At 40.7% G+C, this 14222-nt stretch overlaps 1 long non-coding RNA gene and 1 other non-coding gene across 3 annotated transcripts; one reads left to right on the top strand and one right to left on the bottom strand.

Annotated features, from left to right (window-relative positions):
- Positions 1-1374: 1374 nt before the first annotated feature.
- On the bottom strand, positions 1375-1446 carry trnaa-ugc (transfer RNA alanine (anticodon UGC)). The gene has a single exon. It is a non-coding gene; the product is annotated as a tRNA-Ala (tRNA).
- Positions 1447-6010: 4564 nt separating this feature from the next.
- On the top strand, positions 6011-9464 carry LOC115057171 (uncharacterized). Of its 2 annotated transcripts, none has more exons than XR_003841904.1 (6): positions 6011-6074; positions 6961-7072; positions 7154-7264; positions 8473-8575; positions 9134-9301; positions 9424-9464. It is a non-coding gene; the product is annotated as an uncharacterized LOC115057171 (long non-coding RNA). The 2 variants fall into 2 exon arrangements; XR_003841905.1 differs by having other exon boundaries at positions 6017-6074; positions 6937-7072.
- Positions 9465-14222: the final 4758 nt, after the last annotated feature.

Genomic DNA, 14222 nt, shown 5'->3' with positions numbered 1-14222 from the left:
AAGTACTGAGACTTCCACCTGCAGTCTAGACAAAGGTATTTTGTCTACACGCTCCCTGGTGGTCTAGTGGCTAGGATCACCGCCGCGGCCAGGGTACGATTCCCGGTCAGGGAAAGTGTTTTTACTGAAAAATACAGATGATTGAAAAATTGAATTATTTTGAACTCTCTCGAAAAAGCTTTGAAACCTGTTGATATTGTTAAAGGGGCCTTTTCTCAAAGCTTGCATGTTGGCATGGCAGGGGAATTAGCTCAAATGGTAGAGTGCTTGCTTAGCATGTGAGAGGTAGTGGGATCAATGCCCACTTTCTCCACAAGACTTCAGCCCTTTCGAGATACAACAACAAGTGAACTAAACACAGCAAGTCTTTGGTTTTTTTTTTGTATGGATTCATGGCAGAGGTTACAAAATTAAGGAGTCAACCAGAGTTCATGCTTGCGTATGAAAACATGCAGGTTTGGCAGGGGGCACCCAGATTTAAACTGGGGACCTCTTGACCTGCAGTCAAATGGCCACGCCGTTGATGTGACATTATATTACGGCTTCAGCTGGCGTCTTCACTGTGGCAAGTGTCTTGTCAAGATCCTTCAAGTAACACAACCAGACAGCAAACTTCACACTGTCATTCATCTGTCATTCATAACATAACAGCGGGCGTTGTGCACCATGCAGGGGATGTAGCTCAGTGGTAGGGTGCATGCTTTGCATGTATGAGGCCCTGCCATCAATCCCCGTCATCTCCAGCGTTGATAATGAAGCACAGGAAGTACTTATCTTGTGCAACACCCTGAACTCTCAATTATCCACGCAGCTTGGAGCAATTTATCCTGTGCAGTCATCCTACCAAATTACCGAAGTGAACACAAGTGTACATGTGATGACAAAACAACAGTCATTGAAGTCCACTTAAAAGTAAACGCTGACTGTTTTGGCCTCTTTTTTTAACTCACGTCAAAACATCATAATGAAGTTACGTCAAGTACATATAGAGCAGGTCTAGACCAAACCCTTATTAAAATTATTTTGGGAAGCCGTGGTGAGGAGGGGTTCCAGGTCAGTATCACAGCTTCCACCAAATGGAGCCAAATAAGACACAAAACTTATTGTGATGAGAGTCTGAAGAGCTCCTCCTTTGAAGCTGCTTCAAAGAATTTCCAAAATCACATGTGATTCAGATCTAAACACTATTCAGAGTAGCTTATTGATCGTTCATTGACTGATTATTAATGATCATAATTTGATTATTAATGCTTCTGATACAGTGTATCTGAAGCACAGGACAGAGTTTTGCTCTCCAACACTCTGATCCCTCCAATACCACTCCACTGGAGCCCATGACATGTCCCTTGTGACAATGTGCTTCATTATCAGCAATGGAGATGCCGGGGATTGAACCCGGGGCCTCATACATGCAAAGCATGCGCTCTACCACTGAGCTACATCCCCTACATGGTGTGGTAGTTTTAGCAGTTTTAGCATGCCACTCACGTGCATGAATTCACATACACACACACACCGGCGCCCCCCGACAGCACGGTGTTTCCAGCATTTTGATGTTGGTTCATAAAGTACTTTGTACTTTGTACTTTCTCAGCTGCTCAGCGGAATCACATGTGATGTTGGAAATTCTTCAAAGCAGCTTCAAAGGAGGAGTTTCATTCTGTGAGTACTGTGACATGACCTCCACCATTGACTATTCATTCTGACTCTGCAACAATTTGATAATTCTCATAAATGTATGAATCCAATCTGTTAAAGGGAAGCTGAAATGAATCCTTGTAGCATTAATTGTTCAGCAGCATGAGACTTGTCATGATACTGAGGTTGTGTCCTGTTTGGGGGTCACCACAGAGGAGGAGCTAGTGAGGACAGGCAGCATTATCAATGTCCTCATCTCATCCAGAAGGTTTCATCAGACAGATAATTGATTTAGCTGTCAGGCTCAAGTGTCATGGGAGACATCTGGAGACTATTTTTTTTTTATTTATTTATTTTTTTAAATCCAGTTTGATGATGATTGGAAATGTCTGTTTATTGTTTATCACTTGTTAGGATCCCCGTTAGCTGTCACTGAGGCAGCAGCTACTCTTCCTGGGGTCCAAATGAAAATGCGCATCTGCAGTCAAACAGGTTCACAAACCACTTTACCATCAACCTCAACTGTATACACATTACACTTCCATCACCAGATCCTCTGCATATAGATGAATGTTGCAGTGCTGCTGTGGCTTAGCTGGTCAAAGCACCTGTCTTGTGAGACTACGTTACTATTGTAATGATGTCATCTTCAAATACGACAAACTTTGGATAGTGAACAGCTAGCTGTTGCTAAAAAGCCATTAGCAGAGGATGGTTTCGATCCATCAACCTCTGGGTTATGGGCCCAGCACGCTTCCGCTGCGCCACTCTGCTGTACACCACCCCAGATGGGACTCAAACCCACAATCCCTGGCCATTAGGCCACTGGGACACATATGGGCACATTTTTTTGCCCAAGAAATGGCTAAAAATGCGATGAAATCATGGTGGAATGGGTGCGGTGTGCAGCATCCAAACTCGAATCCCATCACTGCCAATTACCCCAGCAGTGCTTCACTCTCAGTGGAGTTCCTGCTCATCATTAAAGCAAACTGATGAAAACCATCACTTCCTGTATTACAACTTTTACCTGCTGTATCTGGTCAAGAGAAACAGTCATTTAGTGGTCGGTGCTGTTTTCAGCAGATAATTTAATGGCATTCAAAATGTTACACACCACATTTATCATCCAGTGAGACTTTCTCTGAGGGGGACAACTTTTAGTCTCCATCTGATGTTCTTTCCTCAGTTCTCAGTCTTTTCAAAGAAACTTCATTCCTCATAACTTCTTCGAAGAGAATGTCTTCTAACATTTCTCCAAATAGTAAGTGATTTTCCCATTTTAATGAACAACATCCAGTTCTAACTGGTTGATGTATTGTTGCCACCAGGGTGAAAACCAGGAATCCTTACCGCTAGCCCATATGGGACACATATTGTCACCCTTTAGGCTGCTTAACACAATCATCAGGCCAGGATAGACATTCTCTGATTCTTCTCTGGCTCGAAGGAGGTCTTTCCTTTCATTGGCCTCATCCAGCATGGTGATGAGTCTGCCTACAGACAGGAGGTGACCAGTGTGGCAGACTTTGTGTTTACATCTGAATCACATGTGATTTTGGATGGGGTATGATTCTCGCTTTTTGGGTGCGAGAGGTCCCGGGTTCAAATCCCGGATGAGCCCTTCACATAATATGTCCAATAATCTGCACCCCTGTTCAACTATCGTTAGTGTAGTATCAGGCAGAATGTTACAATTAACATTTGTCCTTTGTCCTTTTCTGTTTGATTCCCAACAGTGCTCATGAGTTTAATATATAGAAAACCTAAAGTTGGATTTGATGCCATAACAGCAGGACAAAGTGTGTCATTAATCTTCTGGATTCTCCAGACTGAGTTCATGTTCTGATAGATTTATTTTACAGCTGTAGTAACAATAAATCTCCAGCAGGTGGAAGTATTGCTGCTCAGATGTCATGTACACTGTGGGACACACAATACTCACAGAGGACTTTATTGTGCTGCAGTGAGATGTATATGTATGTATCTGCTGGTTCTGCCCTGTTTTATGAATGTGTCCCAAACTGCACACACACTGAATTACACAATGATGCTCTAACGGAGATGATCAGAATCAGAAAGACGTTATTAAAAATTCTGCTGTTTGGTATCTTCTCTTCTGAAAGTTCAGGAAATGGACGGATCTGTAGAACTTCACTGCTCTCCGACAGAGAAGCTGGATGCTGCTGTTGTGCCCTTAAACAGGAAAATAGTGAGATGACAGGGACGAAGAAACACACACAGGTCTCACCTTCACTCGTCTGCACAATCAATGCACAATCAACCTAGACATAAACACAAATGACCAATTCGTATTATTTACTCTGGCTGTATATTCTTCACAGTTTTAACATCAACGTTAGCAACATATAAATAACACCATAAGAAAAAAAATGGATGAAATCATGGATTCTGAAAAATTTTATTGTTTTGAAATTATAATTCTTATCTACCATATGTTTTATTTAGATTATATTATTTTCTCCTTTTTCTTTCTTAATGCTCATGCTATTGCATGACATGTTTAACAAACCATTTTTATAACTTAGAATGTAAATATAAATTTTGAAAACTTTAGTTATTTACAACCATTGATATTAAATTTCAGGCAATGTCTCAGGCGGTCTTTGAACATCTATCTACAAATATTTACAAACCAATCAGATTTCACAATGAGGTGCTGCACAATTTATTATTTTTATCTAAAAACTCACTGTCGATATCTCTGTCCTTCGTTTTACTGCTGTCACTCCAACATCTTTCTCCTCTCCTTAGCAACCAACTGTTGCTTCTTGCCTAATAATTTTTTGATTGGCTGACGTGGTGCATTTTTCCACCAATAGGAAAAGGGGCGCCATGTTTCTTTCTGCTTGTGAGCGCTTCCCTTTTTTGACTGAACGGGACAACAACATTCAGGAAAGAGCATAACGAATGATGCAGATTGTTTATTACTCGGCCTATCAGTCAGGTTTAAAAACAGTATATAGTTTGAAGACCTCACTTTGGACACAAGTTGAAATGGAGACTCAGTGAGGCTGCGTCTTCCTGCTACATCATCTTAAATGGGAAATATGTGACAGTTACACTGACAACAGAGGAAACAGACACACACACACACACACACACACACACACACACAGGGTCGTGTGACTTCCAGTAACCGCAGCAGCTGAAAGGAGAAGTGTTAAACGTTCAGCCTCCATTTTGAAGCTGTCGGAGCAGAAGCAGGGAAACTGAAGGCTGAGGCCGGTGAGTGTTAACATTATTATTATTTCACTGTCAGTTTGTCCCTGTGGACTGTGGAGGGACGAAGACTCACAGTGGACTTCTGTAACACTGAGACACTGAGACATGGAGGTCAGAGTTCACTTTGACGAACAGAGAAAAACTCCAGCTGAGCTGAGAACAGACCGTAATGTCTGATAGTATCAAAGGATGAAGGATCTACCTGATACAGAAAGTTCAGAGCTGCTCTGGAATCAGATTTTCCTGTAAGTCATATTCAGTTTTCCACAGAGAGCTCAGACTGTGTTTGGATCAACAACTTTTGAAAACCTATTTTTTAGCAATTGATATTTATACATTTTTGTTGAAAACTAACAGTTTGATGCTGATATCTGGGACCATGATGATCATTTTCAACCAGCTACCTTCTCAGATATATAAAGAAGAGTAACTAACTGAGATGGGCTGTTGAAGAGTTGAAGAACATGACAAAAAGACAGGGAGATAGACAAAGTGATAAAAGATTTTTTTTTCTAATAAGAATGAATATAATTCTATCCTGAGTAAATGTCACTGTACACTTTAATAATTATAATTCTGATAAGGATGTTTGTAGAAATAAACAGAAACCTGCATGATCTCCATCAATCAGATTATTATTCTGTGTGATTGGGATAGATCATCAAGTGTAGAGAGCAGCAGGGTCCCCTCTCCTCCTCCAGCAGCATCACACACTAATGTTGTGAGCAGTAATGTATTTCTAGGCAGCGGCTTTAAATCAGACTGCTTCTTTTTCATTTCCCCGACAATCTGTCGCTGAGGACTAACAGTGTTCTCTTCTAAAGTGACTTTCTGCCATTCACCTTGTTTCGTTTAGTTGCTGAGGTCAGAACTTGGGCTTTCAAATAATGTGTGTTTTCTTTTGTCAGTTTGATCAATCATTGTTTCCTCTTCAGTAAAATTGAGCTTCTTCAATAATTACATTTTTCCGAAAAAAAAAAAAGTACTGAGCCAAATGCAAACCGGGCAAATGAGGGTGTGTTGGTTATCACCATGTAGTGGACAGATAGTAAAACTTCACATCCTGTTTGTTTCTTATAAGGAGGAAGAAAACTGGTTGAGTAATGAGGAAGTGAAGAACGAGCAGCTACATGTTTTCTGAACACACAAAGCTGGAATGTGTGCAAATCAACCTGAAGTGAGTTCAGCAGGTGAGAATCTTTATATTTCTGATCAACAGGATCACTGTGATCACATTGTGTTTGTTAATTGTTTTGGTTTGATTGTATTCTGAGTTTATTGATGGAGGTTCCTCAGAACTGGTCAGCTGGCTAAGAGGCCTCTGAACTCAGTTTGACTTCAGTTTCCTCGGTTCATTTGTCTTCCAATACATTTAGAAACAATAAGAAACAAAGGCAGCACTTTAATATGACCAGTTTGTTCAGCAGAAACTGTTTGATTTCTCCACACTGTGACTGATTTAATGTAAAATGTTCCCACATTGTTTATCACCATCTAGTGGACAGACAGTAGAAGATTCATGTAATCTTTCCACATTGTTCCAGATCAAAGATGAGCCAACAATACTTTTTCAGAAAAATTATTGGTGGCTCATGTATATCACTTCAATCCATGAGAACACTAATTGAATACACATAATATTCAAGGTCTGTGTCTCCTGAAGACATTGTCTCAGCTCTGTTGCTTTTGAATAACAAAATCAAAAAACATGGAAGTGGACAGTTTCTAAACTGAAGACAGTAGAGAAGAATGTGATGATGAAAAGAGATGTTGGTTTAAAGTTGAAGCAAACAACAAAATACAAAAAAATAAGAAACACTTGCCCCTGGACATTTATGTTTTGTCTTGTTTTTGCATCATTCTTTATTACATGATATTTTTCCTCTTTGACAATTACAAAGCTATATGAATAGTAGAAATTAGAATTAAATATTGAAATAATGAAGAAATCCAGATTTCTGATGGCTCCATCTGTTGGTTGAACTCAGAATGACATAGTTGTTGTTGGCTCTGAATGATTTGTTTAGTGCTTACTGTTATTTCAAATTTCAGACTTAGAAATTGACATTGTTGCAGCACATTTACATCTTCGTCTGCTGAGTTGAGGGTCGGGACTTTAAAGGTGTTGTTGCAGAATCACAGCACCATCCCAAAGAGTCCTCTGGCACTGATTTGGTTTTTAACACAGGTGAGAATGGTTTTCATGTCACTACAGGTTTTTTTTTTTTTAATTGAACCCTGAAGTTACAAGGATTTGACTTTTCCTCAGCTCAAACAGACACCAGGACTGATGATGGAGAACAAGCAGCTTCTTCCCTTCACATGTTTCTTTGACACATAAAGCTGGAAAGTGACTGTTGACTTCAAGTGAGTTCAGCAGGTGAGAATCTGTAAATGTCTGAACAGGATCACTGTGATCACACTGAGCTGACAACAGTAGACATGTTTACTTACCTTCCTTCCTTTCTTCCTATTTACAGACCTAATGTATTAGTATTTTATCCGAAATTTGTAGTGAATAGTTCCTTTGCTTTGTTCTTGTTCTGATATAAAGTAAGATTCTTTGACTTCGTAAACTCAATATTTTAAATAACCAGAGTAAAACCAGATTTTATTTAAATGGTATTTAAATGGTCACCACAAATTAATCTAAAGTGAAGCAGAAGTTTTTATCAACTTAACTTTCTTGACAAGGCTTAAGTTGATTTCCTTGAACTGGCATGGAGTGTTATCGTTGAGCCATGACAGAACAAACATGTCAGAACTGGCCTGAAATCTTGGATGAACTCGGCTGAGTGAATTGAACTCTTACTGTTAATTCCACAGTTCATATATTTCCAGATTATGTAAAGCCATTGATTGAAGTGGGACTCCTTGTTTTTATGAATTGTTCGATCTATAAGGTGACATTAATTAAATCACAATTCCATCAACACATCCCACAGTCAGATACCGCCATCTAGTGGACAGAGAGAAGAAGCACCATCAGATCTGAGATGCATTTCTCTGAAACTTGCAGATCACTGACAGATCAGACTGATTTCTATGTGAAGTTGAGGAGGCACACGATTTAAATAATGTGTCAAAGAAACAAATGTTTAAGATGCATCCTGAATATCAGATGAGAGAACCACCTCCTGTGGCCTTTCAATTCCTAACACAGGTCAGAATGGTTTAGTTGTAACTGTTGTTTTTTTTTCTTTTTTACTTGGCTTCTGAAGGAATGATTTGGCCCTCAAAAATATATTTCATTAAATTTTAGACCTCAAAATGTGCCAAGCTATGGTGATCATAACTGTGTCAAGGTTCAATAATTCTTCAACTTGCACTGTAAAAAGTGAATGGTGATCTGAGTTTGCTTGAAATTTAGTGTTAATGCCAATGTATAACATTGAAGATCGGGATTAACATGAATCAGGAATGCTCTCTGTTTATAACAGAATCTGACTGAAAGCAACACAGAGAGAGAAAAGTCAAACAGTTTGTTGTTGGGAGTTAAAGGCTGAAGTTAATGACAGTAATGATGATGAGTGTGTCCTCTGATGTAAATCCTGTGTTAATGAAACTTTTTGTTGTGTTTGTGTGAAGGTGGAGGCTCAGCTATGAATCAGTGTGAGGACAGAGAGGAGGGAGCCCCTCCCTCTAAAACCACTCTGTGTGGGGAACATGAGAGTCAGACCAAAGCTCAGAGGTGAGATGAGGATCTCTAACTGTCCATCTGTCAGACCTCAGCACTCAGATCACTGCTCCATCATTATTCACTCTCACTGTCACTTACATTTTTTACTCCAGCTGTTTTCTTTTTTGTCCTTGTCTCCATTGGGATCTCAACCAGAATGTGGAGATTCATTTATTCATATTTGCCAGTCCATCTCAGGACCAACACACAGAGACAGACAGGACAAACAATCTGCCACACTCACACTCGGATCTACAGACATGGCTGTTATTTTTGTTGTTATTGTTTTTTTTTTTTTTTTTAATTATTATTATCATTATTCAACTTGCACGTCAATAATACTTGCAAAACACTTCACTTTAGTCAAATGAAAAACATCCAAACAGTCAGTGTGATATGTAAATGTCATTAAAATGAACAAAAACATTGCACAATAAAGTGATCTGGATGATTTGTGGCTATACAAATGAAAGCTGGATGGATGAACTTGGCTGATTTATTTTAAACTGATAATTTTCTGCCCATTTTCTTGGTTGTTAATTCTTTTACTGTCAACTCTGTTTCTACTAGCAACCAGAAGTCAAGACCAGATTCTCCTGAACTGAGCTGTGTGTCCATGAAGAGTGATTGGTCTATGGGTCATCCTCGTAACTTTAAGGGAGGACAACAGTCTGCTGTATCCAGCTGTGTGTCCATGAAGAGTGATCAGTCTATGGATGACTTTATCAAAGAAAAAAGGTAAAAGCTGATCATTTGTTGTTGTTGAACTCCTTAAAGGTATCAAAGCTTGTCTATCAGTTTCTCTGCTGTTCATAGAAAACTCCTGGAACAAACTGTGTGTTTGTGTCTTTTCTCCTCAGAGTTCAGTCTGACAAACATCATCACACAGACCTGGACTCCATATTTATGGTGTGTAAATGTTCATCCAGTGACGACAACAGACACCAACAAAGACTTGAGTTTGAAGCTGCACTCTTTAGACCAGTAGAGCTTTACTCTGTGACAGACAGGAGTTGAATTGGGATTGAACAGGTTTGGGGTGGGAGAGAGTGGGAGAGGACTGGGAGTTGTAGTTCACCACAGAGCAATAATCCATCAGCCTCAACAGATATGTTCTGTATGAATATGGCCTGTTGGAGACTTTTACAAAACATTTCTGCTCCTTCTTGTTCCTCTACAATGAATTCTCAAAAAAAGTTTTAGTTGTTTTCCAGATAATTTCAACCGCGACTTAATAACAAAGACCAAAATTAGATTCAGTCCTGGACCTCCATGGACTCTGTTTCTACAGGGTTTGAAGATGGAATAATAATGATACATTTTATTTATATGGGGCCTTTCAGGTCCTCCAAGGTCGCCTGACAGAGAATAAGCATATTAAATCAAAATCAAATCACATCAGATTAACCCACACAGCACCAAAGTCACACCAAGGCACCCCACACACAGAGCAGGTCCAGACCCAACTCCCCACAAAACTATCCAGAGACCCTGTAACAGATCCACCGATGAGCAAGCACTTGGTGACAGTGGCAAGGAAAAACATCCTTTTAAGAGGCAGAAACCTCGGGCAGAACCAAACCCAGAGGGGCAGCCATATGTCTTGACGCATGGGATGAACCATTATTAAGATATATAATTCATCAGTGAACTAGTTCAGGTGGTCTGATCCATCTTCAGCCACAGTCACAGTTAATACCCTGAATTTTCACTTCCTAAGTTGATGTGTTGAAGGGCTGTATCAGTTTGGTCTTCATGTGATGATCAGGATCTCTGTGTTGTCAGAATCTAAAGTCAAACTTAGTAAGTTACACCAGTGAAGTTAGTTTAGTGAAGTCAGCAGGTCTGAATCTTTCTGTGTAGCTCTGGAAAGAGACGTGGCAGCAGCTTGAACTCTGCTGACTGATGATCTGATGCTTTGATCCATCAGTTTATACTGAGAGTGAACTTTACACAGGATGTTATTGTGTTCCAGCTGCTGGAGGAGAACATCGTCTGTTTTGTGAAGAACGAGCTGAAGAAAATCAAAAGGAGTCTGAGTCCAGATTACCCACAATTCATGAAGAATGAGGATGATGAGGTGGATGAAGAGCAGAGGAGGAGCAGAGAGGCATTTCTGAAGATCACAGTGAACTTCCTGAGGAGGATGAAGCAGGAGGAGCTGGCTGACTGTCTGCAGAGCAGTAAGAGGATTTAACATGATGAATCAATTAGATATTTAGTAAAGTCTGAGGAGACTGAGAGAAATATGATCATATTCTTATTCCTTAGGAGAAGTAAATATCAACCTTTTTTTTTTTTTTTTTTTTTTTAAATCTCTTCTGTTCTTTGTTCATTCAGAAAGTCGTGCTCGAGTGTGTCAACGTAAACTCAAATCTGGCCTGAAGAAGAAGTTCCAGTGTGTGTTTGAGGGGATCTCTAAAGCAGGAAACCCAACCCTTCTGAATCAGATCTACACAGAGCTCTACATCACAGAGGGAGGGACTGGAGAGGTCAATGAGGAACATGAGGTCAGACAGATTGAAACAGCATCCAGGAAACAGGACAGAGCAGAAACAAGCATCAGACAAGAAGACATCTTTAAACCCCCACCTGGAAGAGACCAACCAATCAGAACAGTGATGACAAAGGGAGTGGCTGGCATTGGGAAAACCGTCTTAACACAGAAGTTCACTCTGGACTGGGCTGAAGACAAAGCCAACCAGGACATAGAGTTCACATTCCCCTTCACCTTCAGAGAGCTGAATGTGCTGAAAGAGAAGAAGTTCAGCTTGGTGGAACTTGTTCATCTCTTCTTCACTGAAACCAAAGAAGCAGGAATGTGCAGCTTTGATCACTTCCAGGTTGTGTTCATCTTTGACGGTCTGGATGAGTGTCGACTTCCTCTGGACTTCCACAACACTGAGGTCCTGACTGATCCTACAGAGTCCACCTCAGTGGACGTGCTGCTGACAAACCTCATCAGGGGGAAACTGCTTCCCTCTGCTCGCCTCTGGATAACCACACGACCTGCAGCAGCCAATCAGATCCCTCCTCAGTGTGTTGACATGGTGACAGAGGTCAGAGGGTTCAATGACCTCCAGAAGGAGGAGTACTTCAGGAAGAGGTTCAGACATGAGGAGCAGGCCAGCAGGATCATCTCCCACATCAAGACCTCACGAAGCCTCCACATCATGTGCCATATCCCAGTCTTCTGCTGGATCACTGCTACAGTTCTGGAGGAGGTGTTGAAGACCAGAGAGGGAGGAGAGCTGCCCAAGACCCTGACTGAGATGTACATCCACTTCCTGGTGGTTCAGTCCAAACTGAAGAAGGTCAAGTACGATGGAGGAGCTGAGTCAGATCCTCACTGGAGTCCAGAGACCAGGAAGATGATTAAGTCTCTGGGAAAAGTGGCTTTTGAGCAGCTGCAGAAAGGAAACCTGATCTTCTATGAATCAGACCTGACAGAGTGTGGCATCGATATCAGAGCAGCATCAGTTTACTCAGGAGTGTTCACACAGATCTTCAAAGAGGAGACAGGGCTGTGCCAGGACAAGGTCTTCTGCTTCGTCCATCTGAGTGTTCAGGAGTTTCTGGCTGCTCTTCATGTCCATCTGACCTTCATCAACTCTGGAGTCAATCTGATGTCAGAAGAACAAACAACAACTTGGAGGTCTAAACTAATAAGGACAGGATCTAAAACAACACGTCTCTACCAGAGTGCTGTGGATGAGGCCTTACAGAGTCCACATGGACACCTGGACTTGTTCCTCCGGTTCCTTCTGGGTCTTTCACTGCAGACCAACCAAACTCTCCTACGAGGCCTGGTGACACAGACAGGAAGTAGCTCAGAGACCAATCAGAAAACAGTCCAGTACATCAAGAAGAAGATCAGTGACAATCTGTCTCCAGAGAAAAGTATCAACCTGTTTCACTGTCTGAATGAACTGAATGATGGTTCTCTGGTGGAGGAGATCCAACAGTCCCTGAGATCAGGACGTCTCTCCACAGATAAACTGTCTCCTGCTCAATGGTCAGCTCTGGTCTTCATCTTACTGTCATCAGAAAAAGATCTGGATGTGTTTGACCTGAAGAAATACTCTGCTTCAGAGGAGGCTCTTCTGAGGCTGCTGCCAGTGGTCAAAGCCTCCAACAAAGTTCTGTACGTGCAAATAAATCCAGCCAGATCAACTGAATCTTTTTATTTGCTCAAACCAAGAACACATTTTTGAAATAATTTTCTCTTATTTTTCTGATTCTTATTCAGGCTGAGTTTCTGTAACCTCTCAGACAGAAGCTGTGAAGCTCTGTCCTCAGTCCTCAGCTCCCAGTCCTCTAGTCTGAGAGATCTGGACCTGAGTAACAACAACCTGCAGGATTCAGGAGTGAAGTTGCTGTCTGCTGGACTGGAGAGTCCACACTGTAAGCTGGAAACTCTCAGGTCAAAAATTACAACTTCTTATATATTTTTACGATTTTTATTTAAATCAGGTAAAATTAACTGAACATGTCTGCAGCTTGATGCTCCATAATGAATCACTGATTTGATTGACCACCTGGAGAACACAATAAGTGAAACAAATCAAACACACCAATATGTTGCTCAGTCATGCTGGGTCATCCTGGTGACTTCTATGTTCACTGAGGATCATTTACTTTTAGGGAGGTGGACATAACCTTTCTGCTGCTTTTGGCATCTGTCACAGTTGTGATGATGGAGTTCTCATTCAGGAAAATATTTAAGGGGCTCAAAGACACCAGAGGTTGAGTGGACTGCTGATATGATGCTCTGTGGATGAATGAACCTGGTTGAACATTGAAGTGTTTGTGTAACTGTGTCTTTACTTTAATTGGTGTGTTTGTGGTTCAGCTGTTGTGTTGCTCTACTGTTTTTTACCTCTGTGTTTTAATCATAATCAAGTCTGGTTTGAAATAAGATTGGCCAAAAACAAACAAACAAACAAACAGTGTTACAGCTAAAACAGCCAAACAAAGAAAACAAAACAGTAGTGATGGAAGAAAAAAACCCAGTTCTTTAACACAAAGGAAAACACAGCACAGCCCAGCATGATCTAAAGTTGGGAGCAGGAAGTACGAGATCACAAAATTCTTTTGAATCACCCCAGTACAGGAAAACTTCCCTTTTAAAGAGGAGAACCAGCCAACAAGGCCAACAGAGTCATAACAGAGTTCTTTATAAGGCAGTAGGTTCTTCATTTTGGCTTCCTCCAAACATCCAGAGACCGTTTGGTGATGCAAAGTGATACAAGATTCAAAGTGTCAGAATGAAATATCTTTTTAGTAATTCTATGATCAGGCAGCTTCACAGATCTGTTCCATTCCAACGTCAGGCCAAGACAATTAATCTTTAAAATATGTTAATGATGAGTTTGGTTTTCTGTCTCGAGCTTTTGCAGCTTGTTTGTAGACTGTTTGACTGGTTTTAGAGTGGACTTACCTGCCAGAGCTCAGATTGTTATACAAGAGTTCATATGTGGCAGAATCAGAGATAGAAATAAAGTTTGGCTGACTCTGCTGTTTGGTTATTTCTGATGTGTTAAAATCACAATGTTGACAGTTTGAGTCAGTTGTGTTCACTGTTGTGAAGCTGCTTCCTGTTGGTTCAAACAGACTTTCATTTTCTAAACTTCTACTTTTTAAACCTTCAGCTCTGAAC

This window comes from Echeneis naucrates, chromosome 2, assembly GCF_900963305.1.
Source record: "Echeneis naucrates chromosome 2, fEcheNa1.1, whole genome shotgun sequence".
Lineage (NCBI taxonomy): Eukaryota > Metazoa > Chordata > Actinopteri > Carangiformes > Echeneidae > Echeneis > Echeneis naucrates.
This window is presented reverse-complemented; position numbering and strand designations above follow the sequence as displayed.